The sequence below is a fragment of the Nematostella vectensis genome, chromosome 9 (genome assembly GCF_932526225.1).
Source record: "Nematostella vectensis chromosome 9, jaNemVect1.1, whole genome shotgun sequence".
Classification (NCBI taxonomy): domain Eukaryota; kingdom Metazoa; phylum Cnidaria; class Anthozoa; order Actiniaria; family Edwardsiidae; genus Nematostella; species Nematostella vectensis.
In genome coordinates, this window is record NC_064042.1 from 15,701,381 (window position 1) to 15,717,875 (window position 16,495).

Here is a 16,495-nt window from a genome sequence, read left to right on the forward strand (position 1 = left end):
TGGCTTTGGAGTGATGGCCTCAAGGTACTCAGATCAAAGTTGCTCGCTATTTTATCTGCTTTCTAGACAAATCCTGCTCTATTCTAGATTTTGGCGTAAATTAATTAAAAAGGTTATACTAAAAACTGGTAGTGGGCTACACCCACGCATAGACGCCGAGTACATCCACGCCTACACACGCCCGCCGAGTACACCCACGCCTACACACGCCGAGAACACCCACGCCTACACACCCCGAGTACACCCACGCCGAGTACGCCCACTGTTACACACGCCGAGATTACCCACGCCTACACGCCGAGTAAACCCCCGACATACACACGCCGAGTACACCCACGCCTACACACCCCGAGTACACCCACGCCGAGTACGCCCACTGTTACACACGCCGAGATTACCCACGCCTACACGCCGAGTACACCCCCGACCTACACACGCCGAGTACACACACGCCGAGTACACCCACGCCTACACAAGCCGAGTACACCCACGCACGCCGAGTGCACACACGCCTACACACGCCGAGTACACCCACGCCTACACACGCCGAGAACACCCACGCCTACACACCCCGAGTACACCCACGCCGAGTATGCCCACTGTTACACACGCCGAGATTACCCACGCCTACATGCCGAGTACACCCCCGACCTACACACGCCGAGTACACACACGCCGAGTACACCCACGCCTACACAAGCCGAGTACACCCACGCACGCCGAGTGCACACACGCCTACACACGCCGAGTACACCCACGCCTACACACGCCGAGTACACCCACGCCTACACACGCCGAGTACACACACGCCGAGTACACACACGCCTACACAAAGTCAGAGTCCTACTTGCTGGCTGCGGAAACCCTGGATTAAATTAGAATACAAACTTCCACCAACCGTTACCCTGCTAGCCGAGTTTTCTTGTGGTTTGTATCTATTAGTTCACCTGTTCACTTCCTTTGGAAACAAGCCCAGCAAGAACCCAAAACCCAGCACACACTTTGTATTTTCGGGGGACTTCTGCTTCACCGCCCCGCCCCTCTCGAGAATTGGATCCTCCGAAGGTACATGTACAAGCAGTACGTGGTACACGTACAATGAGAACAAGTGAGAACACACAAAAATATCATTCTTTTTAACTCTGCCTAGACATAAATGCACCCTGAATACTTTTTGTCCACAATCTTATTGTCGTTCGGTTCCGTGTGGATTTGGAAAGAACGTCACGCGCACTCCAATATTCGAATATTTATTTATTTCGGGGGTTAAAGCCAGTCTGTGAATTGCTGTCATTGTACAACGATTTTAAACTAAGTTGGAAAATAATGCTGGCTATCGATTGCTGGTGATAATAATCGGAAAATGTTCTTTGTCAATAATTTTTTTACTGAAGCAATTTCTGAAAAAAACATGTGAGGAATCTAAGCTTATACATTTTATTTCCGGAGAAACGAAACTTGATCGATAGAATTTGCAAATGTATTCTATTTTTTTTTATAATTCTAAATAAAGGAATCTACATAATTTTCCCTGGAGGGAGAGGATTGGGGACAGTGTTAATGGTTTCAGATTGACCTTTATGATTAGCAGAACTCACCTTGCACTTTCTAGACACACAATGCTTTCAACAGAAAAAAAATATTCGTTTTATAAAATAATACTTGAAGCAATTTATGTTTGTTCCTTTAAGACAAACTGAGAACCATGAACAAAGGGTTAGTGCTCAGCCAAGACAGTGGCTGCATAGAAAATGGGAGTCTTGTAAAACGGCTTGTAGAAAATGTGCGAGCTGCCCCAGTTCAATTTATTATCTAGATTTTACCTTTGCTAAACGGTGGCTTTTTGGAAATGAAACTAAATGGCCATCCAATCTTTCAGCTCGAGCACTTTACTTCTCAATGAGAACTTACAGTGATAGATCTACATGTCAACTTAGAAAATGCACCGGTCTTTATCACTCAGATCGTATTGTTCATTACTATCAGCGCACTCGTGAATTCTTCGGGTAAGGTTTTAACGAATTGTAATTAATTATTTTTTTCATTGTATTTTACGCTTTCGGCTTAGGGTTTCCGGTTATTTTTTTAAAAATAATGTAACACCGAACAGATTTATAATTTCCCTGCAAATCCCGGGGGATCTTTTTTCATTTGCAAAGTATAAAATGCATAAAAAATCATTGAACAAAGCATACTGACATATTTGCAAGCCATTTTCTATCGATGTTTTTATTTTAACATGAGTATTGATTAGTAATCTTAACAGTAGCCTAGCCAATAATTATGTTTTATAAAAGATGAAAATAATAAAATGGTGTGCTTAGATTGTTCGCCATCACTTAAACCACCAACTGATTTAAAATATCTACAGAGTGTACATTCTACTACACCAAAACTCCACCAAACCATTTATATGCTGTCCTGGGGCAAGAGCTTCGACTGCACTGGGAGTACTACTGCAGCGACCCGAGGTGTCCAGAGCTCTACGCTGTCGTGTTCGGAGTTCCAGGAAGATATTTTGTCTTCAGAGATATACCCAGTGGCAGGATAAACATGTTTCCATTCAGTGGTCAAAATTAAACTATAGACAATCAGTACAAAGGCAGGGTCACACTACTGGAAAACAACACAATGGTGATATTGCCCTTTAAGCCTACTGATGCGGTGACATTCACTAGCAAGCTGTTGTCACATGACGGAAAAAGCATTCAAGAAAGTTTGGTGACCGTCAAGGTAGGTGAGTAGTGTTCAAAGCAATACCTTAAAGATAAGGAGAACAGGGAAGCATAGCGTTCAAGGCCATACCTTAAAGATGAGGAGAACAGGGAGGCATAGTGTTTAGGGCCATACCTTAAACATGAGGGAGGCGTAGTGTTCATGGCCATACCTTAAACATGAAGGGAACAGGGAGGCATAGCGTTCAGGGTCATACCTTAAAGATGAGGAGAACAGGGAGGCATAGTGTTCAGAGCCATACCTTGAACATGAGGGTAACAGGGAGGCATAGTGTTCAGGGCCATACCTTGAACATGAGGGAAGCATAGTGTTCAGGGCCATACCTTAAACATGAAGGGAACGGGGAGGCATAGTGTTCAGGACCATACCTTGAACATGAGGGGAACAGGGCAGGGAGGCATAGTGTTCAGGGCAATACCTTAAACATGAGGGTAACAGGGAGGCATAGTGTTCAGGGGCATACCTTGAACATGAGGGGGGACAGGGTGACATAGTGTTAAGGGCCATACCTTAAACATGGGGGAAACAGGGAGGCATAGTGTTCAGGGCCATACCTTGAACATGAAGGAAACAGGGTGGCATAGTGTTCAGGGCCATACCTTAAACATGAAGGGAACAGGGAGGCATAGTGTTCAGGGTCATACCTTGAACATGAGGGGAACAGGGTGGCATAGTGTTCAGGGCCATACCTTGAACATGAGGGGAACAGGGAGGCATAGTGTTCAGGGCCATACCTTGAACATGAAGGAAACAGGGTGGCATAGTGTTCAGGGCCATACCTTAAACATGAAGGGAACAGGGAGGCATAGTGTTCAGGGTCATACCTTGAACATGAGGGAAACAGGGAGGCATAGTGTTCAGGGCCATACCTTGAACATGAGGGGAACAGGGAGGCATAGTGTTCAGGGCCATACCTTAAACATGAAGGGAACAGGGAGGCATAGTGTTCAGGGGCATACCTTAAACATGAGGAAAACAGGGAGGCATAGTGTTCAGGGGCATACCTTAAACATGAGGGGAACAGGGAGGCATAGTGTTCAGGGTCATACCTTAAACATGACGGGAACAGGGAGGCATAGCGTTCAGGGCCATACCTTAAACATGAGGGGAACAGGGAGGCATAGTGCTCAGGGCCATACCTTAAACATGAGGGTAACAGGGAGGCATAGTGTTAAGGGCCATACCTTAAACATGAGGGGAACAGGGAGACATAGTGTTAAGGGCCATACCTTAAACATGAGGGTAACAGGGAGACGTGGTGTTCAGGGACATACCTTAAACATGAGGGGAAGAGGGAGGCATAGTGTTCAGGGCCATACCTTAAACATGAGGGGGACAGTGAGGCATAGTGTTCAGGGCCATACCTTAAACATAAGGGGAACAGGGAGGCATAGTGTTCAGGGGCATACCTTAAACATGAGGAAAACAGGGAGGCATAGTGTTCAGGGGCATACCTTAAACATGAGGGGAACAGGGAGGCATAGTGTTCAGGGTCATACCTTAAACATGACGGGAACAGGGAGGCATAGCGTTCAGGGCCATACCTTAAACATGAGGGGAACAGGGAGGCATAGTGCTCAGGGCCATACCTTAAACATGAGGGTAACAGGGAGGCATAGTGTTAAGGGCCATACCTTAAACATGAGGGGAACAGGGAGACATAGTGTTAAGGGCCATACCTTAAACATGAGGGTAACAGGGAGACGTGGTGTTCAGGGACATACCTTAAACATGAGGGGAAGAGGGAGGCATAGTGTTCAGGGACATACCTTAAACATGAGGGGGACAGTGAGGCATAGTGTTCAGGGCCATACCTTAAACATGAGGGGAACAGGGAGGCATAGTGTTCAGGGTCATACCTTAAACATGAGGGGAACAGGGAGGTGTAGTGTTCAGGGCCATACCTTAAGCATGAGGGGAACAGGGAGGCATAGTGTTCAGGGCCATACCTTAAAGATAAGGAGAACAGGGAGGCATAGTGTTCAGGGCCATACCTTAAACATGAGGGGAAGAGGGAGGCATAGTGTTCAGGGCCATACCTTGAACATGAGGGGAACAGGGAGGCATAGTGTTCAGGGCCATACCTTAAACATGAAGGGAACAGGGAGGCATAGTGTTCAGGGTCATACCTTGAACATGAGGGAAACAGGGAGGCATAGTGTTCAGGGCCATACCTTGAACATGAGGGGAACAGGGAGGCATAGTGTTCAGGGCCATACCTTAAATATGAGGGGAACAGGGTGGCATAGTGTTCAGGGCCATACCTTGAACACGAGGGTAACAGGGAGGCATTGTGTTCAGGGCCATACCTTGAACATGAGGTTGACGTCTTTTTCCTCATACATCCTGTTCATACATAAGGCCACGCACTGGCATATATGTGAAAAAGGGTAAAAGTTTGAAAGAGCACCTGGCTTTTCTAAAACAAATAAAAACATATGCATTCGTGTTGGAAATAGTAAATGGCAATTCTTCTGATGCTGTAGACACATTAAATAAGAATGGAAGTATATGTTGAATTCAGATAAACCAGAGATGCTGTCTTTAACTTCCAACACGCTAACAATCGTAATTGTGTTAAATTTAAAATTTGTTTGTGTTATATTCATTTTCTTTAAAATGTTTACGGAATCTAATTTCTTCAGTGCAAATTTTCCCATTATAACTATATATATCCAATTAATACTCCCCTTCCAAAAATAAAGAAGTAACAGCAGTATTTTAATTCAGATAAACCAGAGTTGGTGTCTTCAACCATCAACACGTCGTCTTGGGATGGAAAAGTCCTGAGCCTGCAGTGTAAGGCCAGAGGTCTACCATCACCTCAGATCACGTGGTACAAGCCTAGCGGTCAGCCAATCACAGCTGGAGTAAGCCCTATCTCTGGAGGTCAGCTCCAATTAACAACAACTCAAGACTCAGGGGACTATGGACAGTATATGTGTCCGGCGTCTGACTTGTTATGGTCAGTGGAACGCCTGATAGACTTGGCAGCTATTAGTATCAGAGGGACTAATTTAATCCCATCTTTGACATCAGCGAAATACAAATTTTGCAGTGGCCTAAACTATTTCGAACTCATTCGTCTTGCGTTGGATTTGATTGGTTGTAAGTTTAATGTTTTATGTACATGGCAATTCCTCCTACTTGCTTTTGTTGTGCACAGGTCCACCAACATCACAACCGACAATCCAAGCCTCAAATGCGACAGTCGCAAAAGGTTGGTTTACCTTTTTTTTAAAAAAGAGATAATACTTAAGACATGGACATTTATACAACAACACTCGACTGCGTCTCGTAGTGTACTATTGTTTGTTTATGGCACGCTCTGACGTCATTTGTGCAGTGAACTTTTGGTTGACTGTCGAATGAGTCTCGAGTGTTTTGAACCATCAGCTGTAAGTTCTGAGCTTTACTTAGTCAGTCCATGATGCTTTCTCTTCAACAGGAACTATTCATCTAACCTTTTTACCGAACAGTACCTCCGCAGGACACTGGGACCATTTTCTGAGAGTAATCCAACTGCTGGATCCTTTTCCTTCTCCATGAGTTTCTTGGGGGTTTACCGACCTCTCAACTGCGCCGTTTGATAGTGCATAACTCGAACTGCTTAGCATGTGCTTGAATCCCCAGTCTCAAGCAAACTTCTCAAACTCCAACGACTTGTAATGAGGACCATTTGAACGCACGACTTGAGGAATTCCATGTTTCCATCACAAATCGCCTCCAGCCTTTTGTCACTAGCTGAAAGTTCACTAAGTACACTGTCCATGTAACGCTCAATCTACATCATCTTTTGCATAGCGTTGCTCAGTCTCGCTGATGGTTCTTGAGATATACGTCACAGGTTTCCAGTTACCGTCTACATCGGCTAAGGTTACACAACACCTTGTCCATACGAGGATGCATCCGCAGAGACCTTGGTTTCCTTCATTGGGCATATATCGCTAGGACAGGGACTGCGCTTGGTGCATGCTTTATGTTATCCAACCATCTTTGTTGTGGCTCACCCTATACCCATGCACTGTCAGAAGATCACGCAGGGGCTTTGGTCATATCTGCAAGATTGGAAACATACTTCCCCAAATGGTTAAGAAGATTCTAAGAATATTCTCATCTCTGTCAAGTCAGTAGGCTCTGACAGCTTAGTGATAGCTGAGATTCTAAGAATCTTCTCAGCTCTGTCAAGTCAGTAGGCTCTGACAGCTTAGTGATAGCTTTTTCATTAAAGAGAACAATCTGGATTCTTTCCTTGATAGCAAAATATCCGAGGAATTCTACTCAATCCTGAGAAACATTCTCTAAGTTGAGGGTTATAGTTATATTCTCTAGCCTCTCTAGAACAGCATTCAAATCTCATTATGCTCAGTCTAGCTGGCTCCAAATACTAGAATATCATCAACATGGCACACTTGTCCACGCAGTTCATCCAATATGCGCTGGAAATGCTTGTTAGCTAAAGAAATTCCAAAATGGTAATCTTTAATAACGTATATATGAATAATAACTTCGTGTTTTCTTTCTCTCCTAACAGATACCACCCCTTACCCATCTACTGCTCTTGGTGTCAGAGCTCTTGCCGGGGTGATACTGGCATGCGTGGTGATTGTGGCTATAGGTAACAGTTTACAAAAGACTTTCAAAAATAAACTGTTTTGGGAAGAGTTTGTGAAACAAGGAGAGTCTAAAACTATGACAAAAAAGATAGGCAGTGCAATAATATAGCAGTGAAACATACATTATAGGCTGAATTATATTATTACATATATTCTCTAAACAAACTTTTTCTTAAAATTAATATACATGCTTTTGCAGTTCTGGTGTAGAACCCCGGTCTCAACTGTATTGCAGCCGCTATACTGTGCATCGAAGAAGAATGCAGGCAAATAAAGTAACAGTATGAACTTAAGACTAATAGAAAAAAAGATGGAACCTTGAGGTACCCCACTATCAGAGAAGGTTCCCTGATGATGTTCTGGGCTCAATGCACAGCATCTTAACTGATAAAATGTACATATATGTTAAAAACATTAATCTAGATTTTATTAGCTTTAGACGGTAAATATCTATAAGATTTTTATAAAATAAAAAAACTCAGCAGAAACATATAAATGACAGTAAATATTCATAGTATTTGTAAAAGAAAAAGAAATCAATTACTTAACAAACTGCTAAATAATATGTTTATAAAGGACACAATGTCTTTTTTAATATGATTTTTATTAACAATTTGTTTTGTAACCTGATGAGTTTATTCTCAGTTTGCTGTTAGATTTAATGAAACGGTTTATCGATAGTTTAATTGGCCCAAGGCGCTTGTAGTGTAATAGTGACCAGCAATAAATAACACTTTATTACGTCGTTCTTGTCTTTGTTTATGGGCTCTATATAATAATGTCATACTTGGGTGATTTGTTTTAAAAAATATTAAGCAAATAATATTTGGTCTCATTGGTGGTCTTCAGGCATCAATAGGGTCGAAGCTCATTCAAGCTGAATGTGCCCTCGCTATCAAAACATGCACCAATTGATTTAAACGCAGTCATGCAATGCTTAAAAACTGCACAAACTCAGTCTAGCATTTCTTAAAAAATACAAATTGCTTCAAACTTAGTATAGGGCTCTCTAGAAGGGGGGGGGGGGGGGGGGGGGGGGGGTGAATAGAGGTATGTAAATCCGCGGATCCGCAATATTTTCCGAGCAAATCCGTGAATCCGCAGAATTTTTTAGATCCGCATGGTTTGACAGATAAACAATAGCATCGATTGAAATTTATTTAAAATCCGAAATTCGACCGTCGAAGCAGTCAAAATCCGAAATCCGCGCCCGAATTGTCAACGAATCCGTGATCCGCCAATCCGCTGAAATAATCTTCAAAATCAGTAATACGTGAGCATTTCGGGGTCGAATCCGCCGATCCGCAAACCTATTCACTCCCCCCCCCCCCCCCCCCCCCAGAACAAGCGCCAATTGCTTCAAACCAAGAGAATGTTCAAACGCAGTCGCGTTCTCTTATAAATGCACAAACTGCTTCAAAATCAGACAAGCTCTTTTCAAAACAAGCACAAACAATTTACGCAGTTTTCTTTATCTTACAAAGAGTAATGTTGGCAATTTTGAAACAAAAGGCGCGTAATAGGTAACAGATAATGCGCATGCGCACGCAAAAGCCACATGAAAGACTTTCTTGCAGAAACCTGCTTATAAATATTTTTCGGCTAAACATTGAGTATGGAGGTCACAGGTCGACAATAAGCGTTTTATACTTCCTAAAGCTTTAACCGGAAGTTAGATAATTCAAGGATTACTGTGTTGAAAAGCACAGAAAGATCACAAAAAGTTCACGCAGGCAGGCAGAACGCGGACGCCGACATAGAATCTAGGATGCCTAAAGCACCTAGACTCAAAAACCAGTTGCATTCTATGACTGGGCTACCACAGGTATCCCAGTAATAATTCCTAAACAAAAACTGATTTTGAAAAATCCTTCGGAACGAGGTCCATTTTTACCAAGTCATCTCGTTGAAAGCATGGTAAGCGTTATTGCAAAAATTGCACTTACTAGCAAGCCATCTTGCAGATGTACATTTTTTGGATGGTGCACAGAGAAGAAAGTATCTGCAAGATGCCAAACTTCAACCTGAAGTGAGATTTGTTGAACATCGAGCTGACTCTACAAAAGATGTGACCTCCAAAGAGAACCGAGCATTCTACTCTGGACGCCATAGTGTAAAGGCCACGTTAGTATGGCATCTATTGGACAGTACTCAGATGACAAACACAGCGCAATTTGCTCAGATGACGAACGTCTCGACAGAAACGGATAACGAAATTAGCCAGTCCGACAGTACTTCTATTAAAAACTCCTCTTCAGACGAGAATCTAGATGATACTGTCCCGAATGTCTGGGATCGTCTCCAAGCTGAATCAGTGGATCGCTTCCATGACCATTGGAAAGGGCTTGTAGCAAAGTATGAGCTAGAAGGAAACGATACAGAGATATCTGAAACCAAAGCAACAAATCATCTTGTTCCCCACTACCGAACAGAGCTGAGACATGTGCTTTTTGAAAATCTTAAGTGGATACGTGCTTTGCGGAAGGGGGGGGGGGGCTGGGGGGTTTCAGTGAAACGAGTGGGAGGTGCGAATCGCCCCTCCGGGCCTCACAGCCCCGTGTTAGGCTTGGGAGGCGCGAATCCCCCATCCGACCCCCCAGCCCCAGTCCAGGCTGGGGACTTTCAGTGACACAAAAACGCGTTTCGCGTAGATTAATAATCGCTGGTTATTAATCTACGTCGGGACCACTTCGCGTAGATGGATACTTAGCAGAAGTAAGTCTACGCAAAACACTCCGCGTAGATAGGTAATTAGCGATTGTTAGCAATCATTAATCTATGTTGGGGACGCCAGCGCCTTGTGCTAGGACCTAAGGGCCGTGAAAACGAGGAACGTGGATTGGGCCGCCAACCTACGGAGCGCGGAATAACCGTTTTTCGGCCGTAAATTCAAAGCCGCTGGCGTGGCGTTTAAACCTGAGTTTTACTCGAACACCTCGCTCCCGCTAAGAGATCCTCGCGAATTTCTCGCAGCCTCTTTTTCATCTTTTCGCGTGTCTCCAGGGAGGGCCCTTTCTTGCTTTTTTTCTCACGCGATGCGAGGCCGTGTCGAGCTCTGATAGCGGCCTTGAGCGCGTAGTATCTCTCTTGTTCCTGAAGTATTAGCTGAAACTCTTCGTCTGAGATATGCCCGTCTTGCAGAGCCTTAGAGACCAGCTCGCTGATCGAGTTTTTCTCACTCTCCGCTAAAACCATCGTGTCTTCGTGTTTAGCCACCTTGCTCTTAAGACCCCTAGAGACTACCACCGCGCCCACGCCCACGACACCGACCAGCCCAGCGACCCCTGCCAGCGGACCGCTGATCAGAACCCCTATCCCACTCAAAGAGACCCCCACCCCGGCGCTGGAAAGCGCCCCTGCAGCGATGCCGGATGCCACAGACACAGTATGGGTAACGGCAAGGGCGCGCTTATACTTTTTCCGCACCTGTCGATGATGCGTTATCTCGTTGTCTAGGGCCGCCTGAGTGTCACATATTTTCTGGAGTCGGAAGCTTTGCACGTCGCCGCCGATGCTTGCCGGAGCGGTAGGCGTCATGTGCGTACCCCCCGGGAGGCAGACGCTGGGAAGCGAGGGGTATATGGCACCGTTGCTAACGTCGCTGTTTGCCATGCTTGTTATGTCGGACCTAGGTTAGCTCTAATACGAGGCGAACAGGCTTGCCCTTAAAGTCCACCCGTCTACCGCGGTCATCCCTGATCCATATTTGGATACTCGAGACAAACTCAGAGGAAGATGCTGCGGCACAAACGGGGATGTCGGGTCCATAGACGACTTTCTCGTGCGGCCTCCCGCGGGTTTCTAGGCAAGCGAGAACGTTTGAAGGCTTGCCTAAGGAGAGGCATTGCGTGCGGTCTACGGTATCGCAGCAGATGTAGAGGGCCTCTATTTTCGGCAAAGCCACCGTAAGTGGGGGCCCCCCCAAGGGCAGTGCGAGGAACCGCTCACCCAACTGATCGTCTTTAGCCTCTAGGCCAAATAGTGCGCAAAGCTCGGCGTTCAGGAACGCAACGCCATCGGACATGAGCGCGATCTTCCCGGTGAGGGGATCCAGCTTCGCGGTCAGAATCTTGCTTTCAGCGCGGTTGATCATTTCCACGATGGACTTGGCCGTGTGGGGCCCGGCTGGCAGAGTAGCGATGGTCGGGAGGGAGGCTATAGTCGTTATCTGATGCGATCGTCGTCGCTACGGCCAACCCGATAGCGGTGACGGTAAAGCCGTACTTTTTGAAGATGGCTTTGATGCGATCTCTTAGCGGCTTTTGGTTCTTGAGCTCTCGGTTTTCGCATTCTAGTTCGTCAATCTCGGATAGCCTCTCCTCGTTGCGCTCACGGGCCTCTTGGCGGCGACTCTCTGACGTGTTAGGGTCTTCGATGGTCTCCCTGTCTGTGGCTACCACCCCTTGCAGCTCTTGGACTCGTTCTGTGTTCTCCTGGATGACCGCGTCTATCTCTGCCACGGACCCCATCGCCAGCTTGAAGCCTTTCAGCTTTGTAACGTCCTGTCGATCGCCCCCGTTCTCATTGAACAGCTATCTTGGTTTAGTCCAACCTTCTTTGCCGAGGTTACGAACCTGTATTAGCGTCTTTCCCCTCTGGTCTGACTGGAACCGTATCAGATTCTCGTTAAAGTCTGGGTATTTCTCCCTGAGGGACTGGAGACCGAGTCTTGTCGCTGCACCCTCTGTGGTGAACGAGGTTTCGGCGGTCGTTTGCGTTGCGCTTCGCGTAGCCATGCTATGCGCAGCATGCAAACGCGATGACGTGCTCGTCATTTGGATCGACTCCCCATCGTCAGGGTCAAACGGGATAAGGGGCGTCGTCTCGTCGTCCCCCGCTCCGCGATCGGCGGACGCACCCGGCAAGGTATCGTCAATGTCAACGTCAACATCACCCATGATGCGTGCGCATAACTCGTGCTATGCTATATTAGACATGTCTAACAGTCCGCACCATAGCCACGCGGCTTCGTACTTTATGTACATATACGTATACGATATATGATATACGTAATAGGGATGTCAGTCAGCGATAAACGTGACCCCCAACGAACACCCAGAACTCCTCTGGGGTTGAAAGCCGAGAGAACTGTTCACCGGCTTTCTCAATCCGTCGACGGCCTCCCCAGGCGAGACGCTATATGTGGCGGTCCCAAAGCTATCGGAAGGCGTCACGCTCGTGCCTGGCTCCTTGAGGGTGGGTTTCGACCTCTTCATCTCAGGCCAAGCAAATAATACCGTCGTGAACAACGCCGGCCGAAATCTCGTGATCCGCCTGAAAATCACGTTTGTAGGAGAAACGCTCCAGGACACCAACCGCTACGACGTCTTCAAGACGTATGAGGAGCTTTACCTGTCTAAGGTCGAGAGAGAGGACCGCCTGGAGCAGGGCACACAGTCAGAAAACATGCGCAAGCTTCGCTCCAAGGCTGGCGATAAAGCGACTAGTAATGCCAAGGAGAACGCTCTAAACGCCGCCCACGGGGCGAAGTACACCGTCCCGCTAGACTATTCTCTGCTGACGGACCACGGCGTACTGTACCCAAGGGCGCTCTCCAGGCGCTGATCTTCGAGATCACGCTCGCAACGGTTGACCAGGTAGTAGTCGGAAGCGATGCTACCAAATTATCCTATGGCATCAAAAATCTAGAGCTGGAATACGAAAGCCTGAGGGACGACAACCTCGCCCGGTCTGCAGCCGCCGCCTACCAAAACGGCACAACGTTCTTCTACGAGCAAGTGAACCTTCACAAGACCTCCGTGATTAGCAAAGGGACGGACAGCATAATCAACGAGAGTGTCAACCTGCCGCGAAGGTCTATGAGTGGTCTGTTGCTCCTCTTTGTGGAGCCATACATGGCAGGGGCTCGCGACTCTGAGAAGTTCGTGTACCCCGACATCAAGAGCGTTTGCGTTACAATCGACGGCATGCCAAACAAGGTCCTCAGCCAGGGGCTGCGCCCCACGGATTTCTGGAGGGAGGCGAAAAGGCGGTTCGTCCGCCCCTCCCCGTGGGGGCACAGCGGAGCGCCTGCCGCCCCGGCAATCGGCCCCGAGTCGTTCTATGGCAATAACAAGTTTGCTCTGTGGATCGACCTTCGAACGACGGACGACAGTGCTATCCATGGGGGTGGTCTCCGATTTGTCAATACCCGCGACGGTGTGCACCTCGAGATAAAACGCACGGCAAGCGGCACGGGTACCGTAAACTGTCAGGTGTTTGTGGTGGCCGACGCCCAATTGAACCTTATGAACGGACAGCTAGAGTCCATACAATACTGAGCACAGACACGAAGTGCGCGAAGCGCTGCGGCAGCGCGGTATAGACCCGAAAAACATCCCATTTAACGCTCTCATCGTGGGCCCGACGTCATGCGGGAAGACCCGATTCATAGTGGACCGGCTGCGCGGCCCTTTCCGGGGCAAGTTTGACTACATCGTACTCATGTGCCCTACCTTTGTCTACAACAAAACATACGACGGCTTCGGCGAGGGCGACAATCGTCTGTTTGTCATCACACCTAAAGCGGGTCAGATCGACATACTGCTGAGGTTTGTCTCCGCTCTCTTCGAAGGCACTAATACGCTAATCATACTCGACGACTGTGCGGCCTCGAAAGACGTAAAGAGGCGCTCTGACCAGCTCGTCAACTTGGCGTTCAGCGAGCGCCACGTGGGTATTAGCGTGTGAGTGATCACGCAGCAGCTCACCAGCATCACTAAGCCGTTCCATGAGAACATCGCGGCCTTGGTGGTCTTCTATACCCCGAGCAAGACGGACATGAAAGCTATCCTGCATGACTACGGCGCGGAGCTCTCAGAAGAGAAGATGAAAGAGCACATGAAGGCCCTCAAGACGAAAAAGTTCTCGAAGTTAGAGTTTTGTTTAGGTCACTCTTATACCATCGCCCTAGTTGAACAGTAAGCGCAGTAAACCACCGCCCACGTATGCCCTAGGGCATAACGCATTGATCACACGTGTTGCACCTTAGCCACGGCAGGGGGGCGCATGATGAGCGACGAATACTTTGAGAGTCTTCTTGAGGGGGGCTCCGCCGGCCTCCCGGCCGTCGAGTCGTTGGACTGCTCGACGCATCCTGCCGATACGGCAACCGGAGGTGAGCAAACTGAGGTAGCAGACGCGAGGGAGAAACTCGCGATTCTCGTAGCCTCGGGGAAGTCAAGAGAAATGGTAGGCAAGGCCCTGACTCACGACGGCGTCAAACGCATGAGCGCCGAGGAGGTGAGAAAGTAAGAGAAGCGATACGAGACCGCTCTAGCCAGCCGGACTACAGACGCCCTGGCAGACAGCTTTCTGAATCTTACAACCAAGCTAGTAGGCATGGCGCTGCCGATAGACATTGTGGTCGATCTTCACAATGACCTAGTGTCCGACTACATCATCAACAACGAGCTCCGCACATTGTGCGGAAGCCTGTCTCTACGCCGCGGTCGTTTGATGGCTTTAGCCGTCGGGGCGTTACACGTAGCACGTCATGTGAACACCACCGGAACGGCAAGCGCTGACGCGCGGTATCAACACGAGGTAGCAGTCGCGGACTCACCAGTGGTTTGCCCGCAAAAGCACAGTGGCGAGTCTGCGACTGCTACCTCGTTGACGTTCATTTGAAAGCTTGCCACTTCTTCAGCAACCAAGTAGTTGCGTCACAAATGGAGGAACCTCAAGGAAGTACTAGTGCCCAGCATCTCGCGGAACCTGACAAACAAGCTGCTCATGAACCTGCACGTACGCCTTCGGCGTTGGCGGAGAGAATCACGAGCCCCGAGCCACCCGTGACCCGACCTAAACACCCTGGGCGAGTCAAAGCTGAAAGGCGCTTGGCAGAGTGGAACCGACTTAACAGAGCAAAAAAAGAGACACGTGTCGTGCAACACGTTGGGTCGCCGGTCGGTAGCGAGCCGCAGAGACGCGAGGGCTTGTGCGCGCGCGCCGAAGCCATACACACACCAGTCCCGGAAAGCAACTCTGCTTGGTCGGCTAGCTCGGTTATCGGGGTCGCTGGTCTTCTAGTGTCATTGATCGGCCTCTACACACGTAGGCGGGAGCTAGCTGCCGCGCTCACTCGTACACCAGCTGTTAACCAGCGAGCTACCGATCCACTTGCTACCGAAGGTACCGACGACGTGACTCCGCCCGCAAGGCCGCCGCTGGCGGCCGCACAGCAGACCAAGGATCGACCGCTTGCCGTTCCGGCGACAGCGCTTTGCGCTCCCGGACAATGCAAATCTCGGCTGTTAGCCATGGAGTAAGCAGACATTTAGACACGAGGGCCCCACCCATATCCGCACGTCCGTGCATCGCAATGTCGACGACGCAGCAGAGCAAGATTACAAAGACCATCACCGACGCCGCAGTCATAACCGGCCTCGTCGCCGGTATCGGCTAGGTTGGGCGCAAGGTCTTACGCGAGGACTTCACCAAAGACCCCCCCGCGAACGCCATGAACTACGCAAAAATTACTGCCGCCGTTGCAGGTGCTGTCGCTTTGAAGGGTTACCTTGAGGACCAGAAGATCCTGCCCATGTAGCAGTGTACTGTGGCACACTACTACATGTGTAGGTCAAGTATTAGACTCGTGTTCACGTACACACAGCACGTGAAGTGTGCGCACGTGAAACGTACACACACTACTCGATGGCCTCCATCGCGATTTTGGTTGGCGGCGCCGTCCTAAACGCGACTGCATTCGTTGGTGGCAACTACCTCGCAAAGTTCCTGCCGAACGATGAGAGCCCTGCCTGCCTGCTGAGAAGGAGAGGCACGACAAGGATCTAGAGAAATACCAACAAGACTACGGACGCTACCAACAGCGGCGACAAAAAATCCTCGATTGGCAAGCTCAAAGTCGCGAGAGAGGGTCCCTCGCAAAGCAAAACTTCACCGACACTGACTACGCGCTCAAACTGTACAACCAGACCCGGCCAAAGCAATCCCTGGAGTAGATGAGTCCCCAGCAAAACGCAGAAAAACTCCGAGTTGGTGTACATTGGCGCCGGCGCTCTCGCCATCGGCTACACAGCTAGCCGCTTGCTGTGATGTAGCTGCCGTTCCGGCGCTGCATCTAGGCGGCATTTTTCCATGCTGCGCGTATGCGCATGCGTATACGTATGCGTATACGTATG

General features: G+C 48.4%; 2 long non-coding RNA genes across 2 annotated transcripts; one reads left to right on the plus strand and one right to left on the minus strand.

Moving 5' to 3' along the window:
• Window positions 1-2,218: 2,218 nt before the first annotated feature.
• On the minus strand, window positions 2,219-3,143 carry LOC125572331. The gene is made up of 2 exons (XR_007313771.1): window positions 2,806-3,143; window positions 2,219-2,581 (listed from the first exon to the last, which is right to left on the minus strand). It is a non-coding gene; the product is annotated as an uncharacterized LOC125572331 (long non-coding RNA).
• A 2,334-nt stretch (window positions 3,144-5,477) lies between these two features.
• On the plus strand, window positions 5,478-7,947 carry LOC125572329. The gene is made up of 2 exons (XR_007313770.1): window positions 5,478-7,354; window positions 7,552-7,947. It is a non-coding gene; the product is annotated as an uncharacterized LOC125572329 (long non-coding RNA).
• The last annotated feature ends 8,548 nt before the right edge of the window (window positions 7,948-16,495 follow it).